This window comes from Vombatus ursinus, unplaced genomic scaffold (genome assembly GCF_900497805.2).
Source record: "Vombatus ursinus unplaced genomic scaffold, bare-nosed wombat genome assembly UNPS02014822.1, whole genome shotgun sequence".
Lineage (NCBI taxonomy): Eukaryota > Metazoa > Chordata > Mammalia > Diprotodontia > Vombatidae > Vombatus > Vombatus ursinus.
In genome coordinates, this window is record NW_020954600.1 from 14,365,911 (window position 1) to 14,387,810 (window position 21,900).

The following is a 21,900-nucleotide window of genomic DNA, read 5'->3' on the forward strand; positions in this document are numbered from 1 at the left end:
CCCCATTTGGGCCAGAATTCCCTAGAACACATACCTAAAAGCAAATAAAAGGTATCTGATACTCCAAAATATTTATCAAAGACCCTGCTGTTCTAATCTTCATATATAATTTTAATAAGTTTACCTAGCTTCTTAAATCACAGCAGATTATAAGCAAAAAATTGAAGGGGAAAGAAATGAAACCTTTAGAACCAGTCACTAGGTAGTAAGAAAAATAAAAATGATAGTTGAAAGTTAACGAAAAGAAAAGACAAAAAAATCTCTCTTAGAACACAATAAAATAATGGACAGTCATGATGATAATTGTGAATGATCATTAATTTAAAAATAATTTTTAAAAGGCTAGACAGTACATAGTTTAGAAATCCTATCAGAACAGTTAAAATAAAAAGCCTTTTGGTCCTTGAAAGATCACTTTCATCATCTGTAATTATATCCACACCCAACTACTCCAGCATTTCCCAAGAACACCCAATGACACCTCAAGTTAAATCTGATCCATTCTCTACCAGAATGCTAGACACAGAATCATAACCACCATACTAATTGTAAAGTGATTAGAAAAGAGCTATTAACACTCCTTTTAGAATCCTGGCTACCAGAGAATTTCAGACTAAAGCACTCTTTTTTCACCCCCAACTAAAGAGTTAATACAAAAAACATGTAACAATATCCCTCTTGGTAAAAGCAATTCCCGAGGTGAATTCTTTTTCAGGATAAATACTGTAAATTTTCTATTTTCCAATCAATGTTCTATAAAAATGAATACTCTGTTTTAAGTACTTTTGTATATGCACAGTAAGATGATAATGGGTATTCATTATTTAACTTGAGATATTATAAGGGCCAAAATACCTTTAGAATCACAAAGAAATGTTAAATTATTTTTCTAAGACTCTTAATGCAGAAGTTCTTAATCATCTTTGTTTCACAGACCCCTTTGACAGTGTGGAAAAGCTTATGTACCTCAGAATCATGTTTTGATAGTTTTTTTAATCATGCAAAATATGTTTCCACATTAGCCATGTTGCTAAAAAAAAAAAAAAGGCAAGGGGAAAAAAAAGAAAGTGAAAAGAAAATTATGTTTCAATCTGCATTCAGACCCCATCACTCTTTCTCTGGAGACAGATACCATTTTTCATCATAAGCCCTTCAGAATTGTCTTGGATCACTGTACTGCTGAGAATAGCTAAGTCACTCACAGCTGATCTTCGAACAATATTGCTGTTACTGTATACTATGGTCCCCTGGTTCTGCTCATTTCATTTTGCATCAGTTCATGAAAGTATTTCCAGGTTTTTCTGAAATCGGTCCACTTATCAATTTCCAATTCTTTACCACCACAAAAAGAGCCACTATAAATATTTTTGTACAGATAGGTACTTTTCCTTTTCCTTTGATCTTTTTGGGATATAGACTTAGTAGTGGTATTGCTGAGTCAAAGGGTGAAGCACTCTGACTCTTGGCCTAGCACTCTATCCACTGTACTATCCATCTAACTGCCTTTCTGAAAAACAATTCAGTAAGTCTGTGTACGTATTAGTTGCCTCCACTTAAGACCTCCTATGGATCATTAAAGTTAAAGCATACAGATCCCTGATACCCCTTGAAGGAAAGAGGGTTGACTGGAATCCTTTCTGAGTTAAATAGGCAGAACAAGGTTTCTACCATTCTCCTGGCTTTAAGCTTTTACACTTAATTATCATCAAAGCCCCAAATCACAGTCTCCTGACTGTGTTCTCAATAACAGTGTTCTTACACAAAAAAAAGTCTTAAAAGTACAAAAAAGTAGACCTTTCTTCTTGAGTAGCCTTTGCAACTGAAACTAACAATGTCTTATTTGCATTTCATTTCTTAAAAGATCTATGATTCAGTTGTTATTAGTATTCCCTGCATTAAAACAAATAGCAACCCCCTCCATGCTCACAGAGACGGTCTTGGTGAGTTGCTTTTTGGCAAGAAAAAAAAAGATAACACCCTGTTACCAACGTGGTGATGAGCCTCTCCTAATTTAGATAGGTAAGTCCTCAAATGATAAGCATTAAGTCCACCCATCACTGGGCCTGTATTAGAAGCCTTCTATCTTGGTAGGACCTACCAGAGTTCTAGCTCCAATGTACCACTTTGAAAACCCAGGTTATCTCTATATTTTAATGATTCATAGGAGGTCTTAAGTGAAGAGAACTAGTACATAGACTTACTGAATTGACTTTCAGGAAGGCAGTTAGCTGGGTGGTACAGTGGATAGAGTACTAGGCCTAGAGTCGGGAAGAGATGAGTTCAAATTCTACTTCAGACACTTAACAGCTGTATGACTGGGCAAGTAACAATCTCTCTTAGCCTCAGTTTCTTCATCTGTAAAATGGAAATAATAACAGAGCCTACCTCACAGGGCTGTTTTAAGGATCAAATGATATAACATTCAGGGCACTTTGCAAACCTTAAAGTCCTACCTAAACACCAGTTGTTGTTATTGTTGTTAATTTTATTGAGGTTATGAGAATAAGGAGTTTCATGAAGACTCTGTCCTTTTGATTCATTTCCAAATTAACCAGTCTGTATAGGCCATGTACAGAGTTCTGGAAATACAAGACACCAAAACAATTTCCTCAAGGAGCTCACATTTTAATGGAAGATAAATTACTGATGTAATCAATTTTGAATTGTCTAGGCACAGTCAGACCACTGGAGGGTGGGGGGGAGGGAATTTTCATTATTCAAGTTTGCATAGTCTGAAGTCCACTGAATAAAACCTTACAATGACCTTTATCTTCATAGAATTTCTGAATTGGAAGGGAACCTTGCATTTCCATCTAATCTACCTATACCAGAACAACAATTTCTTTCATAACATAACCAACAGGTGTTCATTCAGTCTTTAAAGACTTTCCATGAGGGAAAATCCATCATCCTAGGAGGCAGGCAATTTTACTCTGGCATAGTTCTGTCTGATAGGTAGGAGGGTATGTACACAGAATGGGTGTGGAATGTTACATATGCTGTTATATACATCATCAATCTGTTGTTTAGGTTTATAGTTTTTTCTTTTTAACTTTTTTTCTTTTTAAAATTTTTGTTACATGGGAAGGCTCATTGGGGAAAGAAATTAAAAGTTATGTTCAGGCACTAATATAAGAAGAAAGGGCATCCAGAAGGAGACCCAAACAGAAGGACAGCTAGGAAAGTTACAGGTTGAATTTATTATAAAGAGAAACATTAAGTTGTATATAATAGAAATTCACAGTTTCACTCCTTTTCTGTTTCTACTTTGTATTTGGAATGCTATTTTATTTGGTGTTTAAGTTCAGAATAAAAAAATAAAAATAAATTTAAAAGGAAACAATAAAGCTAAAAAGAAAAAGGTATGGTGTCCTACAAATAATACTCAATAAATGCCAATCAAGTGTTCTGATACCACACCAATAAACATAATCATTATTTCAACTGTTTTAAAGTATGAAAATGCTACTCATGAATGACAGAGAAAATCTAAAAAAGCACTTGCATAAAACTAATCTTTATGTGATCAAATTTATCTTCATTTCCTCTTCTAAAAAATGGGAAAAAAAATATTACTGCCCTAAGCAACCTCCACAATACACAGCACAAGACAATCTGTGATTTTTTTTTTTGCATACAAATTCTGATTAGTTTTCACATTTCTAGGTTAATCAAAATGACAGGTTAAAACTGCAGCATTACTAAATGCCATCAAATATTTTCTAAATAAACATTACTGAAACATTAAGCTATTAAAATATTATATAATTCTTTTAAAAATATCACTCTGCCAAGTCAAAAATTTGGTAACATTTCTCAAAATTATATATTAATTGGATTGAAGCTCTGTCATTGGTAGATTATCTGCGATATTGACGTATTTCTCTTCCTTTCTCTTTAGTAAATATATATTTTGATTTTAAAACTAGCCACGTACATAAAAAAGTAAATATGCTGATTTTATAACAGCTCTATTCGACACTTTAATTAAATCCCTTCATGACTCAAACGTTTCTTTATAATTTTTTTACATTAAATACACTATCATCACTTTAAAACATTTTATTTTGAGAGCTACTGTAATCCCAAGGAAAATTAACATAAACAACTTTACTCAAGAGTAAGTCAAGTAAAAAGCATTTATTAAGCACTTACCTTGTGCCAGGTACTATGCTAAGCACTGGGGGATACAAAGAAAGTCAAGATAGTCCCTATTCTCAAGGAGCTTATGATCTAATGGAAGAGACAATATGCAAACTACGCACAAACACGATACATACAGGGTAAACTTGGAATTAATATCAGAGGGAAGGCACTAGCATTAATGAGGATTGCCAAAGGATTTTAGCTGAGCCCTGAAGGAAGCCAAGGGAAGATAGGAAACAAAGATGAGGAGAGAATTACAGGCATGGGGCACATCCAGTAAAAATGCTGAGTCAAGAGATGTAGTGTTTTATGAAAATAACAGCAATGAGGCCAGTGTCACTGGATGGCAGAATATGTTGAAGTGAGGAAGGTATAAGAAGACTAGAAAGGTAGGAAGGGCCAGGTTTATATTTGATTCTGGAAATAAAGGGAAGCCACTAGAGTATATCTAGATCAGAGGATGATATGGTCAGACCTGTACTTTAGGAAGATCATTAGGATGACTGGGTAGAAGACAGACTGGAATGGGGAAAGACTTGAGGGCAGAGAGACCAAGCAGAAGTCTATTGCAACAATCCAGGGATGAGGTGATAAGCCTGTACCAAGGTGGCAGAAGTATTAGAGAAAGAGGACATCACATAAGTGATGTCAGAAAGGTAGAATCAACAACCCACGCCAACTGATTGGATATTGAGGATTGGTCGGTGTTTGTCCTTCGTGCTCAAAGAGGACCAAAATGGCAACACTATGTTGATGTCAAGGTACTATGTGTCTGACTGTGGCTGATCAGAGCAAGATGAGCTCAGAAGTCTCTACCACAGGTGAGGCATAAACAGTCCACATGAACATTTGTAGTAGAAAAATCTCTCAATTTGCACATTTCACATTTCTTTTGAGCTACCGCAATTCTGCCTTGCTCACAGAGTACAGCACCTTCTTTGATGTGGGCACGATATGCTGGGTGGTCCTGTGCTAATGTCTCCCATGTCTCACAATAGATTCCAAAGATCTTCAGAGAGACCTTGAGAGTGTTCCTGTATCACTTTTTCTGACCTCCATGTGAGTACTTGCCTTGTGTGAGTTCTCTGTAAAATAGTCTTTAGGCGAACATATGTTTGGTATTCAAACAATGTGGCCAGCCCATAAGAGTTACATTCTCTGCAGTAGAGTTTGAATGACTGGCAATTTAGCTCAAGAAAGAACCTCAGTGTCTGATACCTTATCCTGCCAGGTGAACTTCAGAATCTTCCTAAAACAATTCAAATGAAATTGATTCAGTTTCCTGACATGGCACTAGTATACTGTCCAGGTTTTACAGGGATACAATAATGTCAGCACAACAACTCTGTAGATCTTCAGTTTGGTAGTCAGTCTAATACCTCCACTTTCCCTCAGAGCTTCCTAAACGCGAAGCTATCTCTGGCAATGCATACATCAACCTCATCATCCATATGTACATCCCTAGAAAGTATACTGCCAAGATCAGTGGTTCTATGTATGGATGATATAGTGGCTAGCTGGTAGAGAACCTCTGTTTTCTTGGTGTTAGTTGTTAGACCAAAATTAGCACAAGTAGCAGAGCATCAATACATACTTTGTTGCATCTTGGCCTCAGAAGCTGCATTGGGTCCACAATTATCTGCTTAAAAACCAAATCTCCCTCCATTTTAGTCTTGGCTTATAGCTTTTTCAAGTTAAATAATTTACTGTCATTGCAGCAGCTGACCTTGATGCCATTTTTATCCTCATTGAAAGTATCTGACAACATTGCTAAAAAGATGCTAAAAAGCATGGGAGCAAGCACACAGCCCTGCTTCGCTCCACTGGTAACTGGGAAAGCACAAGAGCATCGTCCATTATCCAGAATCCATAAAAGCATGCCATTGTGAGACTGATGTACAATACTGATGAACTTCTCCAGGCAACCAAATTTTGACATAATTTTCCACAAACCCTCGTGACTGACAGTATCAAAGGCCTTGGTCAGATCAATGAACATTTTGTACAGACCCCTGCTCTGCTCCTGGCATCTCTCCTGGAGTTGTTGTGTAGCATTCTAGCCCTTTCTGAAGCCACACTGGCTTTCAGGCAGATGACCATCTTCCAGATGAAGGATCAGCCTATTAAGAAGGACTCTGGCAAGAATACTGCCGGCAATAATTAAGAGAGAGATACCCACCAACCCCACCCTCCCCTGTGATTATAAAAGGACATATATTTCCTTTACCTTTATAGAGATGGACAATGGAGGTATCCTTGAACTTCTGGGGGATAACTTCTTCTTGCCACATAACCCAGAAAATTTCAGTCAGCTCTTGTATAAACAATAGACCCCCCCTTGTAAATCAGCACCAAGTGCTTTGCCACAGAAGAGGAGCCTAATGGCACTCAAAACCTCTTCTTCAGTTGGAAATTTGGCTAGAGAAGGAATGACTTCAGCTCCAGGTAAACAGTGAATGGCTTCAGCATTGATTGATGACAGTCCATTGAGAACACTATGGAAGTGTTCAGCCCATCTCTCCAGGATCATGTCCTTATCATTAATCAATGTGGCTGCATCAGCACTGAGAAGTTGAGAAGCACCATAGGTCTTTAGACCATAAACAGCCTTCAGGAAATAATAAAAGCACTCTGGATTGTTACTATCAGCATAAAACTGAATATTATCTGCCTTCTTACTGAGCCAAGAATCCTGAATCTCTCTAAGCTTCACTTGCACTTTACTTTTGAATGGCATTAAATGCCACCTTTTTAGAGATAGATGAACTATCCTGCTGGTAAACTCTGTAGAGTTCTCATTTTTTGTTTAGGAACTTCTGAATTTCCTCATCATTTTCAACAAATCAATCTTGAACGTTTGAGAGTGTTCTGGCCCAGATGAGTAGCTGCCCACTCCTTTTCTGCTCCACTGCTGCCAACCGTATGTTGGCTCAGCTTTCCCTCCAAGTTAGCAATGAACTGTTCACCTCTGAGAAGTGCTGTAATCTGCTGACATTAAATCTTCTGGTCGTCGTCTGGCCTTAGGGCCGTCATTTTTGTTGAAAGCAAGTATTTAGCTTGGAAAAGATCAAGTCTATGATCACTACAGCACTCCGCACCACACATAACCTTCACCTGTCTTTTTTTTTAAAATCACATAGTATATTAAATGCCAAGGTTTTCTGCAGGAGTGCATCCGCAAAGTTTTATTGCATTTAGGTAAAAGGAAGACAGTATTAGTGATAAGGTCAGAAGATACACAAGTCTTTAGTAGTAAGTGACCATTGCCATTGCTATTTCCAACTCCATTCCTCCTACAAGGACTCCCTGACATGTTAGGTAGTCTGTTTCTACTCTTGTATTAAAGTCAACCAGAATTATAAACTTGTCTTCTTTTGGTACATTGATGATGATGGACTCCAGGTCTTTGGAAAATTTTTCTTTGACTTCATCAGGGTTCATCATGGTGGGAAGATATGCATTGATGATGGCAGTGTGACTCTTTCCTGCAAGTGGCAATCGCATTCTCATGAGCCAGCTGTTGACTCCTTTTGGTAGGCATACAAACTCGTTGACTAGATTAATTTTGATTGCAAAACCTACACCAGCTTCACGGCAGTCCCCTTTATTACAACCACTCCAGAAAACCGTGTATCTAGCTCCAACTTCAGTAAGATTTTCATTTGCTAGCCTTGTTTCACTCAGGGGCTGCTATATATCTGCTGAGTACTCTTGCAACAAGAGCAGTTCATCTTTCAAGTCTACTGGATTTCGTGTTGTCCATAGGCATGTACACCAGGTAACAACGGTGAGAGGAATCATCTTTGCAAAAAATTTTTGTACTTTTTTTTGTTTGTTTCAACCACAGGGTAGAATCCCTGCCTGCCAAGGTTGGGTGAAGCAGGCAATTTTTAGGTCACGTTTTCTAGCCACCTCCTCATGCCAGGAAGTGAGCAGTGCAGTTCTTCAAAAAAGGCTGCTCAGATACCTAGGGGCTACTGTATACCACTGCTGCTTCAGTCCAGTGAGAAGACAACTCTATGGCCTGGGCCACCTGTGTGCAGTGTTGAGAATACAGTTCCCAGTCTATCTGCACCTACTGCTTTGTCACTTGCCTGTTGCCACAGAACTTTGAGGTAGGGAAAAATGGTAAAATGTTATGGGTGATCATCTTTTGATTCATGCACAAATTGGATTTAAGTGAGGTAGAGTTGCACAAAGTCATCAGCCTCACTCCCTCTTCCACAGTTATCAAAGTCCAGTGGCAAGACAAAAGTCAAGATGACTGGTGATGACAACAGATGCGCTGGATGATCTTAGCATCTTTGATGTTTAACCAGGCTCTAAGTGGTCCACAGCATCTATTTCAGCTACCTTCAAGGCCTTTGGAACAAACCGTTCTCATCCACTAGCAGAAATCTTCACATGCTTGGGGTAGAAACCCCCTAACTCAGAAAAGGGCTTGAGACCCCTTGGTTACCCTCAACCTTATTTCGCCAGACTACTGAAAAGGTTTACTGGAGTGTGGCCACTGTATATGCCACAGCTTCTTGGAGCCACAGGTAAGCACTGGGTGAATCAGGTGAACACCAAAGGTGAAAAAGAGCCCTGAAAAGGGCTAAGTAGCCCTCACACCAAAGGTACTAGTTCTCCCTGAACACACCCTACACCTCATATTGGGGGTAAAAGAAAGTAAAGAAGTGAAGGATGACAACTAAATTGTGAAAATGATCTAAGCAACAGTAGCTAAAGGCTTCCCTATTTTGTAGTAGGTACACTTCAAACACAATGATCAGATCAAATCAACACTAATTAACTGCTTATTGTATAGCACTGTGCTCAATAATATATGTTTCATTAATAGAGTAGAGTTATGGTTTCACATGCAGAAGAATGTATAGGAGGAAAAAGTATTAACTGTTAATCATAACAAGAGGTTTGAGCCACCCAGAACTTTATAAAGATACATAATTTGCCAAAAAATAGAGCTGAAGTTTTCTTTGTTTGTTTTAACAGTTCTCAAAAGGTTAATCATTAATAATGCATATTATTTTATAATAGTAAATTTAGATAAGACAGTTCCTGTCATCATAAATCTTACACAATAACACATAATCTAAGACAATATTAGCTAACTACAACAAAGTTTCAAAATAAAGTGCAAGGTCCTAGGGATAAAGGCTATAAAATATGACAAAAGAAAGACTATATAAACTACACTGTAACATTATTATTAATATAAGCACTTCAAAATTTGTTGACTGCAGTGAACAGAAATAGAAGGCTAGAAATACATTTCTTCCCTCAGGACAACATTCTATTTAAAAAAAAAAAAAAAAAAAGCCAAGCTCAGTATTAACACTACTTTATTTATCTTCCCAAATCAAGAGTACATATTTTTTAAACTATCAACTCTGAATTTGTGTCAGTTCAGATCAGAACATATCTTAACCAGAACACATCACTTGAGGGGCAGGAGTGAGTTTTACATGTATAAATAGGCAGGAAGAGCTGTCAATAAATCACCCTAATAGGCAATATTGCATACACATATACCCATCCAGAAAGATCATTTCACACCTAAAACAATTTCTCATTCTTTAAATAGCCAAAATACCTAGTAACTTTTTTCCCAGATCTAACTTACCAAATGTAGTCAAACGTCAACCAACTCCAAACATGAACCATATTGCTAATAATGAGAGGAAAGGATGTAAATGGAAAAGTGCACTGGACTTCAAGTCAAGAACAAATGGACGAAATTTTGGCTCTCTCAAGTCAGAAGTTTAGAACACAGAAATTCACTTTCCTATAAAAACCGTAATAATTGGTAGGCATATTTCCACAAACACCCCCTATTTTGCCTATAATCTAAAAGATGTACCATACACTTAAAATATTTTTAAAAAACTTTTTTTAATATAACAACTTTAAACAAACAGAAAATTAAGGTTAGCAGTAAACGTTTTGTATCCATCTTAAATGCCATTGCTTGAGGAAAACACTAAATCCATATTATCATTTGATATAGTTCAATACTTTGAATGCTCCATGATTTCTCTGATATTCATAGCCTTCTAAAGGTACAGATGAGTCAGTCAGTCAACTAGCATTTACTAAGTGCCTCTGACTGTCAGGAACTGTCTTTTTTTTTTTTATTAATTTACTTTGAGTTATCAACAATCACTTTCATATGCTTTTGAGTTTTAAATTTTTCTCCCCCCCTCCCTACCTCCCTCCCCAAAACGGCATGCAATCTGATATAGGATATACATATACATCCATGTTAAACATATTTTCACGTTAGTCATATTGTAAGGAAGAATTAGAACCAATAGGAGGAACCACAAGAAAGGGGAAACAAAACAAAACAGAAAAAAAAAAAAAGAGCAAATAGTATGCTTCAATCGGCATTCAAACTCCATAGTTCTTTCTTTGGATGTGGATAGCATTTTCCATCATGAGACTTTTGGAGATGTCTTAGATCCTTGCGTTGCTGAGAAGGGCTAAGTCTATCAAAGTTAGTCATCACATGCCTGTTACTGTGTACAATGTTTTCCTAGTTCTGCTCACTTCACTCAGCATCAGACCATACAAGTCTTTCCAGGTTTTTCTGAAGTCTGCCTGTTCATCATTTCTTATAGCACAATAGTATTCCATTACATTCACAGACCACAACTTGTTCAGCCATTCCCCAACTGATAGGCATCCCCTCAATTTCTAATTCTTCACCACCACAGAAAGAGCTGCTATAAATATTTTTGTACATGTGGGTCCTTTTCCCATTTGTGTGATCTCTTTGGGATACAACCCTAGAAGAGCTATTGCTGGGTCAAAGAGTATGCACATTTTTATAGCCCTTTGGGCATAGTTACAAATTCCTCTCCAAAATGGTTGGATCAGGGGCAGCTCAGAGACAGAGTGGAAACTGCACCGGTCCTGAAGTCAGGAGGACCTGAGTTCAAATCTGACCTCAGACCAAGCACTTGACACTTGCTAGCTGTGTGACCCTGGGCAAGTCACTTAACCCAAATTACCCCCCCCAAAAAAAAAAAAAAATGTGCTCAATGGGTTAAAAAAAAAGTGCTATCAAAATAGTTGGATCATTTCACAACTCCACCAACAATGCATTAATGTTCCAATTTTCCCACATTTTCTCCAACATTTATCATTTTCCTGTTTTGGCATGTTGGCCAATCTGATAGGTATGATGTGGTATCTCGGAGCTGTTTTGAATTGCATTTCTGTAATTAATAGTGATTTAGAGCATTTTTTCATATGACTATAGATGGCTTTAATTTCTTCATCTGAGAACTGCCTGTTCATATCCTTTGACCATTTATCAATTGGGGAATGACTTGTATTCTTATAAATTTGACTTACTTCTCTATACATTTTAGAAATGAGGCCCTTATCAGAGAGACTGGTTGTAAAAATTCTTTCCCAGTTTTCTACTTCCATCCTAATCTTGGTTGAATTGGTTTTGTCTATGCAAAAACTTTTCAATTTAATGTAATCAAAATTATCCATTTTGCATTTCATGATGTTCTCTATCTCCTGTTTGGTCATAAATTCTTCTGTTTTCCATAAATCTGACAGGTAAACTATTCCTTGCTTTCCCCATTTGCATATAATATCAGCCTTTTTATCTAAATCATGAACCCATTTTGACTTTATTTTGGTATATGGCATGAGAATTTGGTCTATCTCTAGTTTTGGCCATACTCTTTTCCAGTTTTCCCAGCAGTTTTTGTCAAATACTGAGTTCTTCTCCCAGAAGCTGGGGTCTTTGGGTTTATCAAATAGTAGATTACTATAGTCACTGACTACTATGTCTTGCACACCTAACCTATTCCACTAATCCACCACTCTATTTCTTAGCCAGTACCAAGTAGTTTTGATGATTGCTGCTTTATAATACAATTTAAGATCTGAAACAGCTAGGCCACCTTCCTTTGCATTTCTTTTCATTTGTTCCCTTGATATTCTGGACCTTTTGTTATTCCAAATGAATCGTGTTATTATTTTTTCTAGCTCTATAAAAATAATTTTTGGTAGTTTGATTGGTATGGCACTGAATAAGCAAATTAGCTTAGATAGAATTGTCATTTTTATTATATTAGCTCAGCCTACCCATGAGCAAATGATGTTTTCCAATTGTTTAGATATGACTTCATTTGTGTGAAAAGTGTTTTGTAATTTTGTTCATATAGTTCTTTGGTTTGTTTCGGTAAGTAGACTCCTAAATATTTCATAATGTCTACAGTAACTTTAAAGTGAATTTCTCTATCTTTTGCTGTTGGGCTTTGTTGATAATACATAGAGATGCCAATGATTTATGTGGGTTTACTTTATAGCCTACAACTTTGCTAAAGTTGTTTATTATTTCAGGTAGTTTTTTTACTTGATTCTCTAGGATTCTCTAAGTATATCATCATATCATCTGCAAAGAGTGATAGCTTTGTTTTTTCTTTGCCTATTCTAATACCTTCAGTTTCTTTTTCTTTCCTTATTGCTAAAGCTAACGTTTCCAGTACCACATTGAACAACCATGGTGATAATGGACATCCTTGTTTCACCCCCAATCTTATTGGAAATGCTTCTAGCTTATCCCCATTACATATGATGCTTGCTGAAGGTTATAGGTATATGCTACTTATCATTTTAAGGAAGATTCCATTTATTCCTATGCTCTCTAGTGTTTTTAATAGGAACGGATGTTGTATTTTGTCAAAAGCTTTTTCTGCATTTATTGAGATGATCATATGGTTTCTATTAGTTTTGTTGTTGATATGATCAATTATGCTGATAGTTTTCCTAATACTGAACCAGCCCTGCATTCCTGGTATAAATGCTACCTGATTATAGCATATTATTCTTGTGATAAGTTGTTATAATCTATTTGCTAATATTTTATTTAAAATTTTTGCATCTATATTCATTAGAGAATTGGTCTATAATTTTCTTTCTCTGTTTTGACTCTTTCTGGTTTAGGTATCAGCACATGTTTGTATCATAAAAAGAATTTGGTAAGACTCCTTCTTTGCCTATTTTCCCAAATATACATATTTTATATTTATATATATACATATTTTATATATATATATTTTATATATAGTATTGAAATTGTTCTTCAATGTTTAATAGAATTCACTTGTAAATCCATCTGGCCCTGGAGATTTATTCCTAGGGAGTTCTTCTATGGTTGGTTCAATTTCTTTTTCTGAGATAGGATTATTTAAGTATTTTACTTCCTCTTCTGTTAATCTGGGCAATTTATATTTTTACAAATATTCATCAATTCCATTAAGATTTATTGGCATACAGTTGGGCAAAAGAGTTTCTAATTATTGTTTTAATTTCCTCTTCATTGGTGGTGTATTCACCCTTTTCATTTTTGCCACTGGTAATTTGATTTTCTTCTTTCTTTTTTTTAATTAAATTAACCAAAGGTTTATCTATTTTATTGGTTTTTTCATAAAACCAGCTCTTAGTTTTATTTATTAGTTCAACAGTTTTTTTTTTTTTTTTAAAGGCAATTGGGGCTAAATGACTTGCTTAGGGTCACACAGCTAGTTAAGTGTCAACTGTTTGGTCTAAGGCCAGATTTGAACTCAGGAGGACCTGATAAAAATAATATGAAAAAAAATAGATAAAGATAAAACCTAGAGTTTTATGAAAAAACCAATAAAATAGATAAACCTTTGGTTAATTTAATTAAAAAAAAGAAAGAAGAAAATCAAATTACCAGTGTCAAAAATGAAAAGGGTGAACACACCACCAATGAAGAGGAAATTAAAACAATAATTAGAAACTCTTTTGCCCAACTGTATGCCAATAAATCTTAATGGAATTGATGAATATTTATAAAAATATAAATTGCCCAGATTAACAGAAGAGGAAGTAAAATACTCTATCCACTGGGCCACCTAGCTGTCCCCCAATAGTTTTCTTAATTTCAATTTTATTAATCTCTCCTTTGGTTTTCAGTATTTCTTATTTGGTATTTAATCAAGGATTTTTAATTTCTTTTTCTAGTTTTTTTAGTTGCATGCCCAATTCACTGATCTTCTCTTTATCTATTTTTTTTCATACAAGCATTTAGAAATATAAAACTTCCCCTAAGAACTGCTTTCAGGCATCCCATAAGTTCTGGCATGTTGTCTCATTATTGTCATTCTCTTGAATGAAGTTACTGTTTCTATGATTTGTTGTTTGATCCATTCATTCTTTAGGATTGGATTATTTAGTTTCCAATTAATTTTTAGTCCATCTTTCCATGGCCCTTTATTACATATAATTTTTATTGCATCATGATCTGAAAAGGATGTATTTAATATTTCTGCCTTTCTACATTGGATTGTGAGGTTTTTATGCCCCAGGACATGGTCAATTTTTGTGTATGTGACATGTACTACTCCTTTCTATCCACATTCAATTTCCTCCAGAGGTCTACCATAGCTAACTTCTCTAAAATTCCATTCACCTCCTTAACTTCCTTCTTGTTTATTTTGTGGTTAGAGTTATCTAGTTCAGAGAGGGGGAGGTTACGGTCCTCCACTAGTACAGTTTTGCTGTCTATTTCTTCCTGTAACTCCATAAATTTCTCTCCTCTTAAGAATCTGGATACTATCCCACTTGCTGCATATATGTTTAGTAGTGATATTACTTCATTGTCTATGGCACCTTTTAGCAGGATGTAGTTTCCTTCCTTATCTCTTTTAATAAGATCTGTTTTTGCTTTTGCTTTGTCTGAGATCAGGGTTGCTATACTTTTTTTTTTTACTTCAGCCAAAGCATAATATATTCTACTCCAGCCTTTTACCTTTACCCTATGTATGTCCCACTGTTTCAAATGTGTTTCCTGTAAACAACACATTGCAGGATTATGGTTTTTAATCCATTCTGCTATCTGCTTCCATTTTATGGGAGAGTTCAGTCCATTCACATTCACAGTTATTATTACTATCTGTGTCTTTCTCTCCAACCTAGTTCCCCCATTTATGCTTTTCTTTCTCCTTTTCCCTCCTTACTAGTGTTGTGCTTTTGACCACTGCCTTCCTCAGTCCCGCCTCCCTTCTATTAGCCCCCTCCCTTTTCTTCTCCTTTACCCTTACTATTTCTTCCCTCCCTTCTATCCCCTCTCCCTTTTCTTTCCCCTTTTCCCTCCTACTGTCAGGCACTGTCTTGACTGAGTACTTCTCTTATTCATGTCTTCCTATAAATCCTTCATAGAGGTTATTCCTATAGATCTCTTTATATCATGAGAATACCAATAAATCACGCTAGTCATTCACTACTATGTGTAATTGCATATGTATGTGTTTTTCAGGCTTTCAAATACTTTTATCTAGACTACCAAATTTATCTCCTTGCCTCAAACATCTCCCCATTCCAATCCATTTCTCAACACAGCTGCCAAAGGGACTTTCCTTTAAAAATGCTGCAAAAACAAAAATGGACAAACTCATTTGGTTTTAGTTTTATAATCTTTCCCTCCCACTAGCCCCTCATTGAATCCCACCCCCCACCCCAGGCAAAAAAATAAAAATCATAAGCATTCATAGTCTAGTGAAACAAATTCCCAACAATAGCCATGCACAAAAACATGTCTGTCTCTATACTCCTCTCAAGCAGGAAGTGAGCAGAATGGTTCATCTTTAGGCCTCTGGATTAGTGCTTCATCATTGCATTAACAAGAGTTCTACAATTTTTCAAAGTTGTCTTTCTCTACAATGTTGTCACTATATAAAACTGTTCTTTTCAATTAGCTCTGCATCAATTCATAGAGGTCTTCCTAGTTTCCTCTGAAACTGTTCATTTTGTCATTAATATTGTCATTTGTCAATTAATTTGTCATTAATTTTGTCATTAATATTGACAATATTATTGTCAACAATATTACATTATATGCAGATATCAGAATTTATTTAGACATTCCCTAACATACAGACAGTCTCTTAGTTCCAATTTGGACTAGTATGGAAAAAACTACTATAAACATTTTTGTACACATGGGTCCTTATCCTCTTTCTTTGATTTCTTTGGGGTCTAGTCATCAAAGTAGTAGCACTAGGTCAAAGGGTAGGCCCCTCACTGGTTAGTAACTTTTCTGATATGTAGCAGGGACTCTTGGTCAGATATGAACTGGACTAGATGGACAACTTCAAACTCTATGATAGTTAAGAAACACTGAGGATTTTACAGACAGATGAGTTAAGCTAGCTGGCTGCTAATTACCTAAGTCTGTACTATTTAGCACACTTTAGAATATGTTACAGAGTGTTTCTGTTTTGTTTGCAATATTCCAGGCAGTGTAATAAATTAATAAGAATATTGTTATACTATTTCTCCTTTTTTAAATGAAAAAGAAAATCTTTCCAAAATATGAGCTCCATCAAAAGAATAAAAATCACATCATACAACAAAACGTTTTTTTTATGTGTATCAATTGACTAATATAAATGTAACAATTCTTTGAATTTGGGTAGATTTATTTTTGGCGTTATTTTAAAAATTTCTTCCAATATTTTCAGTTACTTTTTGAAATATAATCAACATATAAGCCTCAGACTTGACATTTCTTAAAATACAGTTTTAGCCATACGCTAACTAGATTATAATTTAAAAAAAAAAAAACTTCACAACTATGTCATCTGTTACATAGGCTGGGTAACGATCCAAACTAAAAGCCCAACGGAGAGTAATACAGATTGTTAACCACTCCCCCTCCTCCCCCCCAAAAAACAAGAAAATCTAAATATGTCAACTGAAAAAGGGAAGAAACCTAGAAAGGCATAAGTTCAACATTATATACCAATATACAATTTTTAGTCAAAACTAGAAAAGTTAGAAAAGCTAACAGTTTAAACAGATACAACCCACTAATGGCTAGGAAACATTTCCTCAAAAGAGGGAATGGAGAAGCTGTATTACTTTTAAATACAGCACTATTAACTGCATTTTATCTACCAGTAAAAAGCAATAAATCTACTGCTACTGAATACTTTGTGACAGAACTGGCCATAGTGGAAAAAAAAATAGCTGATATAACTGAGGTTTGCAAAACACCTTAAATAATCTCATTCTATTTTCTCCACCCAATTAGTACCACTGGCATTCTATGCGAATTTGGGGGCTGGAAGAGGTACAGCGGCTTGCCTAAGGTCCCTACAGCAAGAGTAAATGAAAAGTTAACAACTCTATGTAATTAAAACCTGTTGGCTCCAAGTAAATGACAAAAGCTAACACATATGTATGGATCTCTCCAAATGCTTTTATTTGGCCTTGTGAGGGAAGAAGAGTACCGCTGAGGAAGATGCCAAAAGCAGCCCTTAAGGAAGGTATCTATGTTCAGAGCTTCAATAACATCAGAGCTCAAAACCACCAGACAATTTTCCCCCAGACCCTGCCTCTCCCTAAAAAAAGGAAATTGAGTACACAGTAAAATAAAATTACAGGTATCAATTCACAAAAAATATTTGTTAAATTTAAACAGTAGCAGGATAGATGGTACTAACTTCATTGGGTATAATTTTCTTAAGTTCCATTTCTTCCTTGGAAACTCTGGTTTTATATTTATGGCACTTGAATAAATAAGTGTTGTCAAAACCCAAACATGATATGGCATGAAAGCCAACATATCAGCCCATACCAGTTAACAGAAAATATTATTTTGGAAAACAGTTGTTCACAAACATGGAGAATGAATTTACTAACATTCTTTTCAAGCCTGAAGTTACATTACTGATGCTTTACATTTCCAAACTGAATTGAAACAAGGTGTAGTAGAAAAAGCACAGTGCTGGAAGAAAAGAGCTACCTATTCTCTGAAGCACTACACAGGATCAGAAATTTAGAGCTGAAATGGACCTCAGGTCATCTAATCCAATGCTCTAATTTCACAGATGTGGAAACTAAGGTCCCGTAGAGGTGAAATGCCTTGCCCAATTTCACTTGGGCATTAAGTAGTTGGGTTTCAAACCCAGGGATCCTGAGTCTAAATCCAGCACTTTCCCACTATCTCAAATCACATCTCTCTCAACTGCATGCCATACCCCTACCTTGAATCCATCCTGCACAGTGGTCAAATTAAATTTTCATATCATTCCACAGTCCCACTGTCTATCTACTCATGTTCACACTCTTTAGTCTAGCACCAAGACCCTTGATAATCTGTCCTGAAGCTCCCTTTTTCAGCAGACTCCTCTCCTACATATATCCTACACCATACCCAAACTGGACCACTTGTCATTCTCTGAACAGATCTGGCATTACTCCCCACCATCTTGTCACTTTTCTCATACTATTCATTCTGCCTAATTGCACAAAGACCACTGTCTGCCCTCCATTAAGTTTACGTTGAATACCTCTTTGGAAGTGATGTTTGCTTTTTTTGAACTCTTACAGCCATGTGCTTACACATTCTTATAGTCCTTACCACATACTCCAATTCCTCATCATGCTGTGGATATAAATCTGAATTCCAGCTGTGGTCACACAAGCTTTGTTAGACCCTAGAAAAGGCCATATCCAAGTACAGGTCCAGAGATCAGTTCTACATAATTTCAGAAGGACCAGAAAGTTAGCCACCATATAATGAAGTTTGGAGGCCAGAGAAATTCACGAATATACTTACCACAAGAATATCTGCTAACAATACTCTCTCTCTCTAGCAACAGGGATATAACCCAGCCTGAGGAAAGTACAAAAAACTGTTTAAAACAAAATCCACTCTCAGCTGTACTAGATCAATTGTCCATATAATTACGTTTCAGCCTTCCCTAAGTAAAACAATGGTACTAGAACAGATTTGGAAACAGAAAAAACTCAGAGCATTTTGGAGAAAAGTCAAGAGAATTTTTAAATGATACACCTTCAATCACAAAGCTTCCCACTACAGGACTAGTTTAGAGACTGGTGAGACAGGAGAAAAGATTTTCTTCCTCTTCATTGAGATATTTGGAGCTAATGTTATCAGACCACGTTACAAACAAATAAAAGTTTCTGAATACATAACAGGCATACAACAACATTCTGATCATTCCCCAAAACAGCATTCAAATCATTTGACCGATCTTTGCAATTTCTCCAGCTAGAAAGCACTATACAAGGGCCAGTGATATCCAAAGGTCTAGCTATGCCAACTGATGCCCAAACTATTACTACTAGTCTTTCATTAGGTCTCTGATTTACATTGAATAGAACATACACAAAAGTGAGCAGGTACTCAGGAATAGGGAGGACCATAACATCAAACTACCCGAGTAGCATCACATTGTAATATTTTTTAAAGTAGTTTAAAGAAGAAATCCAATTCATAAATCTTACTTTAAAAGCCAAGAATCTTTTTTTTTTAATTTTTTTTTTTTAGGCAATTGGGGTTAAGTGACTTGCCCAGGGTCACACAGCTATTAAGTGTCAAGTGTTGTTCTGAGGCCGGGTTTGAACTCAGATCCTCCTGACTTCAGGGTCGGTGCTCTATCCACTGCGCCACCTAGCTGCCCCCCAGAAATCTTTTTGAAAAGCAACTTTTAACCCTGACAAATTTTTATCATGTCCAGACTCTGAAATAATCAATATACAAGTATTAAGTGAGTACTACCTTCCAGGCCCTATGTTAGTACTACAGGAATACAAATACAAAGAATAAATTCATCACCAGATCAAATAAAATGGACATGATTGATACCAACATTAAAGGACAGAGTCATCAATTCTATTCTAAAATAAACCCCAAAGTAAAAAACAACTGTTATCAGTTACAATCACTATATTAGGTGATTTTCCTTAACTATTTTTGGAAAATGTATTTTGTGAGAGATGTGTCAAAGATAATCTTTAAAAATACCATGGTCTAGAAGATGGCGGAGGGAAAGCAGTGACTTGCTAGAGCTCTCCCCCAAACCCCTCCAAATACCTACAAAAAATGGCTCTAAACAAATTCTAAAGCAGCAGAACCCACAGAAAAACAGAGCAAAACAAATTTCAGCCCAAGACAACTTGGATGGCTGATCAGAAAGGTATATTGCACCGGCCTGGGAAAAGAGCGTAGTTCAGCGTGGGCGCGAAGACCACAGTGACCCTGGAGCAGGCTTCAGAGGACTGAATCACGGACAGCTGTGGCAGTTTCCAGACTTCTCAACCCAGGAACGTTAAAGACAACTTAGAAGGTCAGTGAGAAAAGTCTGTTACTGTGGTGAGAGAAGAAGCTAGGTCTCACCCCAAGGGCAGCAGCTAGCTTCTGAGCTTCTGGCCCACAGACTGAGGGGGAATCAAGTGGCTGATAAGAGGGGGATTGCAAGGATCTCTTGGCCAGTGCTGAGGCAGGAATATCTTGCTTTACCAGTGCTTGGATCTGGGTCACAGTTTTGAGGGGCGGTCCTGGGGCGAGGAGGAGCACTGGTCTGGTGGAGCTTGTTGTAGCTGTGGAGAGGAAACACCTCACCCCTTATCATAGCACCTTGGAAGAACTGAAAATTGTCACGTCCCTAGAAGTATCTCTGAAAACAGCTGTACAAGCCCCTGAAGCTTGGGACAGTACATTCTCCACACTGGAAACAGACTCTTACCTTAACAAAGAGTTTAAAACTCAAGTAATTGGTTGGGATCATGAGCAAGCAGCGCAAAATGAGTCAGACTATATTATCTTACTTTGGTGACAAAGAAGATCAAAACATACAACCAGAAGAAGAAAACAAAGTCAAAGCTCCTACATCCAAAACTTCCAAGAAAAATATGAATCAGTCCCAGGCCTTGGAAGAGTTCAAAAGGGATTTTGAGAAGCAAGTAAGAGAAGCAGAGGAAAAACTGAGAGTGATGCAAGAAAATCATGAAAAGCAAATTAACAGCTTGCTAAAGGAGACCCAAAAAAATACTAAAGAAAATAACACCTTAAAAAATAGCCTAACCCAAATGGCAAAAGAGGTCCAAAAAGCCAATGAGGAGAAGAATGCCCTAAAGAGCAAAATTGGACAAATGGAAAAGGAAGTCCAAAAGATTACTGAAGAAAATACTTCCTTAAAAATCAGAATACAACAATTGGAAGCTAGTGACTTTCTGAGAAATCAAGACACTGTAAAACAAATCCAAAAGAATGAAAAACTAGAAAACAATGTGAAATATCTCATTGGAAAAACAACTGACCTGGAAAATAGATCCAGGAGACAGAATTTAAAAATTATTGGACTATCTGAAATCCACGATCAAAAAAAGAGCCTAGACATCATCTTTCAAGAAATTATCAAGGAAAACTGCCCTGATATTTTAGAACCAGAGGGTGAAATAGAAACTGAAAGAAACCACCAATCACCACCTGAAAGAGATCCCCAAAGGAAAACTCCTAGGAATATTGTAGCCAAATTCCAGAGTACCCAAGTCAAGGAGAAAATATTACAAGCAGCTAGAAAGAAACAATTCAAGTATTGTGGAAACACAATCAGGATAACACAAGATTTAGCAACTTCTACATTAAGGGACCGCAGGGCATGGAATAGAATATTCTGGAGGGCAAAGGAGATAGGATTACAACCAAGAATCACCTACCCAGCAAAACTGAGTATAATTCTTCTGGGGAAAAAATTGTCATTCAGTGAAATAGAGGACTTTCAAGCATTCTTGAAGAAAAGACCAGAGTTGAATAGAAAATCTGACTTTCCAATACAAGACTCAAGTGGAACATGAAGAGGTAAACAGGAAAGAGAAATCATAAGAGACTTATTAAGGTTGAATTGTTTACATTCCTGCATGGAAAGATGATATTTGTAACTCATGAGA

At 36.4% G+C, this 21,900-nt stretch overlaps 1 protein-coding gene across 7 annotated transcripts in view; it reads right to left on the reverse strand.

Annotated features, from left to right (window-relative positions):
* Positions 1-21,900, reverse strand: part of HIPK3 (homeodomain interacting protein kinase 3) — a 100,519-nt gene that overhangs the window by 34,311 nt on the left and 44,308 nt on the right. The gene's annotated exons all lie outside the window — the stretch shown is intronic.